Source organism: Arachis ipaensis, chromosome B6, assembly GCF_059453495.1.
Source record: "Arachis ipaensis isolate K30076 ecotype BB chromosome B6, ASM5945349v1, whole genome shotgun sequence".
Taxonomy (NCBI): domain Eukaryota; kingdom Viridiplantae; phylum Streptophyta; class Magnoliopsida; order Fabales; family Fabaceae; genus Arachis; species Arachis ipaensis.
In genome coordinates, this window is record NC_142441.1 from 53,448,230 (window position 1) to 53,455,568 (window position 7,339).

The window sequence follows — 7,339 nt, forward strand, 5'->3', positions numbered from 1 at the left end:
CCCAATCAACATTTGACCACCTTCCTGAGAATATGTGACACAGTGAAGTCTAATGGTGTTCATCCTAATACCTATAGACTGCTCTTGTTTCCATTCTCACTTAGGGACAAAGCAGCCAAGTGGCTGGAATCTTTCCCAAGGGAAAGCTTGACAACTTGGGAAGACGTGGTGAACAAATTTTTAGCAAGATTTTACCCTCCTCAACGAATCAACAGGCTGAGAGCTGAGGTCCAAACTTTCAGGCAACAAGATGGTGAGACTCTATATGAAGCATGGGAGAGGTTCAAGGACTTAACAAGGAGGTGTCCACCTGACATATTCAACGAATGGGTGCAGCTGCACATTTTCTATGAAGGACTCTCTTATGAGTCAAAGAAGGCCGTAGACCATTCATCTGGAGGATCTTTGAACAAGAAAAAGACTATTGAGGAAGCCATAGATGTTATTGAAACAGTAGCAGAGAATGATTACTTCTATGCTTTCGAAAGAGGGAACACAAGAGGAGTAATGGAGCTAAACAACGTAGATGCTCTGTTGGCCCAAAACAAGCTCATTACCCAGTAGCTGGCTGACCTCACTAAGAAGATGGAGATGAACCAAGTAGCAGCAATCTCTACTTCATCAACAACCCAAGAAGGAGTGAATGAAGAAGCAGAGGGGAGTCAGGAGCAAGCCAACTACATTGGGAATTCACCAAGGAAAAACTATGATCCATACTCCAAGACCTACAACCCTGGATGGAGAAACCACCCAAACTTTAGGTGGGGAAGTGAGCAAGATCAAAACTAAGACCAGAGACGTTACAACTCCAACAACAACACTTCTCCACACGCCTATCAAAACCAAAACAGCATATCTGCTCCGAATCACCCATCAATTGATGACAAGCTCTCTAAGATCGAAACCTTAATTGAAGGAGTATGCAAAGACATTCGAAACAGTAAAGCATTCAGAGAGGAAGTGTAGTCAAACATGCAGAATCAAAATGCTGCCATCAAGAAACTGGAGACACAAATCAGCTATCTGTTTAAGCAGCTTCCTAACCACAACTTTTGCTATGATGCCTATTCAAGCAAAAGGGAGGAGTGTCAAGCTATCACACTTAGGAGTGGAAAGGAACTGAAGGAACGTCCCCAAAAACCACAAGAAGAAGGCTCAAATGAAAAGGGAGAAGAGCAAGATGGAGTTCAACCTCCCACGCCAAGTCTGCAGAAAGAAAAAGGGATACCACAACTGAACATCTCAAGAGCTCCATATCCCCAGCTATTGAAGAAAAGGGAAGATGACAACCAGTTCTTGAGATTTTTGGAAATCTTCAAGAAGCTACAAATCAACATACCCTTTGCTGAAGCCATAGAACAAATGCCACTCTATGCCAAGTTTTTGAAGGAGCTAATGACTAAGAAGAGAAGCTGGAAGAACAATGAGACAGTGATACTAACCGAAGAGTGTAGTGCTATCATTCAGCAAAAACTACCCCAGAAATTGAAGGATCCTGGGAGTTTTCAGATCCCTTGTATTATAGGAGAAATCACAGTGGAGAAGGCTCTTTATGACTTAGGGGCCAGCATCAATTTGATGTCAGTAGCTATGATGAGAAAGATAAAAATTGAGGAGGCTAAACCAACAAAAATGGCCCTACAACTGGCAGACCGATCATTCAAATTCCCTCACGGGATAGTAGAGGATTTGCTGGTAAAAGTGGGAGATTTCATATTTCCAGCAGATTTTGTGGTGCTGGACATGCAGGAGGACGCCAAGACCTCCATCATCTTGGGAAGGCCATTCTTGGCCACTGCTGGAGCTGTCATTGATGTTCAGAAGGGTGACCTCACCCTGAGATTACACAATGAAAAGATGACATTCAATGTGTTCAAGGCCATGAGTTACCCACCCGAACAATTAGGGGAATGCATGAGGTTAGATGCACTTGAGGAGGAAGTGCAGGAGAATTTTGAAGAAGAAGAACCTGAAGAGGATGAGAGATTGGTGGAGGAAGAATCTGAATCAAGTGAAGAGGTGGCCACAGCAGAAATACATATACCAGATGCACCAAAGGAAGGGAACGAAAAGTCAGAAGCACCCAAACTTGAACTCAAAGCACTGCCACCCACTCTCAAATATGCATATCTAGGAGAAAATGAAAACTACCCAGTGATCATAAATTCATCCCTCAATCAAGATCAAGAGGACGAGCTACTCAAGGTGCTGCGGAGCATAAGGATGCCATTGGATGGACCCTTGCTGACTTGAAGGGAATCAGTTCAGCCATATGCATGCATAAAATACTATTAGAAGATGATGCCAAGCCATCCATTCAATCCCAAAGAAGGCTGAACCCAATCATGAAGGAAGTGGTACAGAAAGAGGTTATGAAGCTTTGGCAAGGAGGGGTCATATACCCAATTTCGGACAGCCCTTGGGTTAGCCCCATACATGTTGTGCCCAAGAAGGGAGGAATCACTGTGGTTACCAATGAGAAGAATGAGCTCATACCTACAAGGACTGTCACAGGATGGCGGATGTGCATAGACTACAGAAAACTCAATGAGGCTACACGAAAGGACCATTTTCCCCTTCCATTCATGGATCAGATGTTGGAAAGACTTGCAGGGCACGCATATTATTGTTTTCTCGACGGTTATTCAGGATATAACCAAATAGTGGTTGATCCGAGAGACCAAGAGAAAACCTCATTCACTTGTCCGTATGGAGTGTTTGCTTATAGGCACATGCCATTTGGGTTATGTAATGCTCCTGCAACTTTCCAACGCTGCATGCTTTCTATCTTTTCAGATATGATAGAAAAATTTATTGAAGTTTTTATGGATGATTTCTCGGTATTCGGAGATTCCTTTCCTAGTTGCCTACATCACCTCGCCTTGGTATTGAAAAGATGCCAAGAGACCAATTTGGTCTTGAACTGGAAAAAATGCCACTTCATGGTGACAGGAAGAATAGACCTTGGTCACGAGGTCTCTCACCAAGGCATTGAGGTTGATAGAGCTAAAGTAGAACTTATTGAAAAACTACCCCCACCCAGTGATGTCAAGGCAATTAGGAGTTTTTTAGGGCATGCTGGTTTTTACAGAAGGTTCATTAAAGATTTTTCAAAGATAGACAAGCCCTTAAGCAATCTCCTTGTATCTGATACACCATTTATCTTTGATGAAATATGCATGCTAGCATTTGCACATTTGAAAATGAGGTTATCCTCTGCTCCTATCATCTCCCCACCTGATTGGAACTTACCATTTGAATTGATGTGTGATGCATCTGATTTTGCAGTTGGGGCAGTGTTAGGACAAAGGAAAGATAACTTAGTTTGTGTGATATACTATGCTAGCAAAGTCCTTAATGAAACTCAAAGAAATTATACCACAACTGAAAAGGAGTTGCTAGCAATAGTTTTTGCATTTGACAAATTTAGATCATACCTCATTGGTGCTAAAGTGATTGTCTTTACAGATCACACAGCACTTAAATATTTGTTTGCCAAGTAAGAATCAAAGCCAAGACTAATAAGGTGGATCTTACTGTTGCAGGAATTTGATATTGAAATCAGAGACAAGAAAGGAGTGGAGAACAGGGTGGCAGATCACCTATCCAGAATCCCTCATGATCAAGGTGGAGGAAATGATACAAATGTGAATGAACTCTTCCCCGATGAGCAGTTGATGATAGTTCAAAAAGCACCATGGTTTGCAGATATTGCAAATTTCAAGGCAACTGGGGTATTACCTCCAGGGATCAATAAACATCAAAAAAGGAAGCTCATGAATGATGCAAAATACTTTGTCTGGGACGAGCCATATCTCTTCAAGAAATGTTCAGATGAAATCCTTAGAAGATGTGTTTCGGAAGAAGAAGGAAGAGAAGTTCTGTGGAATTGCCACAGTTCATGTTATGGCGGGCACTTTGGAGGGACAGAACTGCCGCAAAGGTGTTACAAAGCAGATTCTTTTGGCCCACCCTTTTCAAGGATGCCAAGGAACTAGTAAAAAGCTGCAATGAATACCAAAGATCTGGAAACCTGCCCAAAAGAAACGCCATGCCACAAATTTTCATCTTGGAACTGGAACTGTTTGATGTGTGGGGAATAGATTTCATGGGACCATTCCCAACCTCATATGCAAACAAGTACATCCTGGTAGCAGTGGATTATGTTTCCAAGTGGGTAGAGGCAATGGCAACCCCAACTAATGATAACAAGGTAGTCATGAACTTCCTCAGGAAAAATATCTTTAGCCGGTTTGGAGTCCCAAGATGCCTCATCAGTGACGGAGGGAGCCACTTTTGTAACAAACCACTAGAAGCTCTCCTCCTACGATATGGGGTAAAACACAAAGTAGCCACACCTTACCATCCTCAAACAAGTGGGCAAACTGAGATATCCAACAGAGAGCTGAAGAGGATCCTGGAAAAGACTGTGGGTGCATCTAGAAAGGATTAGTCAAAGAAGTTGGATGATGCTCTTTGGGCATACAGAACAGCATTCAAAACTCCACTTGGAATGTCTCCATATCAACTGGTCTATGGGAAGGCTTGTCATTTACCACTGGAGCTGGAGCACAAAGCTCTCTGGGCTATCAAGATACTAAATTTTGACAGCATTGCTGCTGGTGCAAAAAGGATCTTACAGCTGCAAGAGATGGAGGAATTCAGGTCACAAGCCTATGAAAACACTAAGATGTATAAAGAAAAAGCAAAGAGAAAACATGACATGCATCTTGCGCCCAGAAGTTTTGAAAAGGGGGAGCGAGTACTCCTTTACAATTCTAAATTAAGGCTGTTCCCAGGAAAACTCAAGTCAAGGTGGTCCGGACCTTTCATGGTTACGAAAGTATCACCATATGGCCACATCGAAATCATGGATGAAGGTTCAGAGAGGACTTTTACAGTGATGGACAAAGACTCAAGCATTATCTGGGCAACATGGGGGAAAACCCCAGAGTAAAGTACCATCTCAAGTAATTAAGGACTCGTCGAGCTAGCGACGATAAAAGAGCGCTCTGTTGGGAGGCAACCCAACCTCAGGTAGTTTCACTTTCATCTTTATTTCAATAAAAAAATCACAAGTCATTTCCCCTGTATTGTAAGGAACTAAGTTTGGTGTTCCACACCAGAACAATCCAAGAGTGATGGTGTAATTCTAAGTTTGGTGTTCCACCAAAGGACATTGGTTAGAATTACACTCCACTCCAGAAGAACATTGCTAGCTCCATCCAATCAAGAGAAACCACTTAGATATAGTTAGACTATATGTTATCATTGTTTTGTTGACAACAAGATATGGGGTTCTCTGCATATGTGCAATGTTTGGACTGGGCAAGGAACTAAGTTTGGTGTTCACACACCAAATTGAGTTCAAAAAGCACCAGCATACATGCAAGCTAACTATGTCTCAAGTGCTTTGGGAACAAGCAACTTCCAGTAACCTTGCAGGAACCTTGTGAGGAAATGGTGCACTTCCACCCAAAGAAGCTAGGCAGCAAAAACTAGGATGATGACAAAGAGAGAGGGCAACCAGAAATCATCACCCAAAGGTTGTATTGTTACTTAATTCCATTGTATTCAGAATTGTTGAAAGTTGGAAGTCCGAATGCACTTTTGATTTGTAGTTACTCGTAGTTGAACCCTTTTTAAATTCTGTCTTTTAAGTTCTGAATAGGTCTATGTGTGCTAGTCTTTATGTCACTGCATCCTCCTTAACTTACTTGTATGTTTGTCCCTTTTTAATCAAATGAAGAGAGAATGTTCATGTTTTAAAAGACCAGAGTGGAATTCACACTATGGAGTACATTCATGAGTTTGTCGTATGATCATAAGTTAGCTAAGTTGGTTCAACCATAAGGTGGGATGACAACTATCTGGCCTGAATACTTTGCTTTGAATATACTCATGAGACTAAGTATATGACAAGATCCTAATAAGAGAAAGAGAAAAGAATAATGAAAGTGGAAAAATAAAAGAAAAAGAGTAAGCAATAAGGCTAGGCACCAATGGTTTTGATCTTAAGATATGTGTCTGTGGTGTTCCTGTGTGAGGGATCTACTTGGATGAATAAGCTCTAAGGGGTGCTTTATCACCTGGTAACTTGGGTTAACTAACCCGGAATTATCAGCTGAAAGTCCATTATCAAGAGTAACCCTCACCACAGAGCATTTAGTAACCCAAAGAGGTGCTGGACACCAAGGTCTCAAGAAAGAAAATAAATGAACTATATGCCTGTGGTGTGTATGTATGGGGGAGAGACTTGAGGGAGTAAGTCCTTAGGGGTGCTTCAACACCTAGCACCTTGAACCAACTGGTTCGGGAGTGTTGGCTGAAAGCTTATCTTAAAAAGTTGCCCCCTTACAGAGCACTTAGCCTAAGAACACCAATAAGCTCTGAAATGACAATAAAGGGATCAATGAATAAAAGTCTCATGGGATGTAAGCAAAGTGAGTGTTTTAAGACATGATAAAGGTCTGAAAGCCAGGAATGAACCTAAGTTGCTATGCATGAAACCACCATAAAATCAGTGATATGACTTCCACAAGAATGACTCATTCCTCTGGATATTCCATTCATCATTCTCTTGTTCCAGTACTTGCTTAGTGGTGCACGAATTGTGAATCACACTTTTCACAACGCGTACCACTAACCAGCAAGTGCACTGGGTCGTCCAAGTAATACCTTACGTATGAAAGGGTCGAATCCCACGGAGATTGTTAGTTTGAGTACAAGATTTAAAATTTTTAGATCTAATGCTCCTTGTTTTCGAAAAATTTGGAGGGAAAACACCAAGGAACACCAAACTTAAAAATTTTAAGATCAAGACACAAGGAAAACTCAAGAACACTTTGAAGACTCACAAGAACACAAGAACATGAAGAAAGAACACCAAACTTAAAATTTTTAGAAAACCAAACCAAAATTTTCGAAAACCAAAGGGAAATCAACAAGAAAACACCAAACTTTAAGTTTGGCACAAAATTTAATAGAGAAAATATTATTTATGAAAAAGAAGGTTTTGAAAAGAATATAAAAGACTCTAACCCAATTACCAAGAACACAGATTAACGCTCTAGCCAAATGAGTTATGGGACTTTCAAAAATTTTAAGAAAGATTATTTTTGAAAACACCAAACTTAAAGTTTGGCACAGGATTTAATAGAAAAATTATTTTTGAAAAAGGTTTTAAAAAATATGATAGCCAATTATCATGAACATAAACACCACGTTCTAAATAACTGAGCTATAAGTTTAAAGTATTTTAACAAGGGATAAATAATAAAAGACTCTAAACCAAAAAAAAGAAAGATTTTTCCTAATCTAAGCAACAGAATAATCCGTC

At 40.7% G+C, this 7,339-nt stretch overlaps 1 non-coding gene across 1 annotated transcript; it reads right to left on the bottom strand.

Moving 5' to 3' along the window:
• Window positions 1-213: 213 nt before the first annotated feature.
• LOC148555602 (small nucleolar RNA R71) lies at window positions 214-317 on the bottom strand. The gene has a single exon (XR_015886586.1). It is a non-coding gene; the product is annotated as a small nucleolar RNA R71 (small nucleolar RNA).
• Window positions 318-7,339: the final 7,022 nt, after the last annotated feature.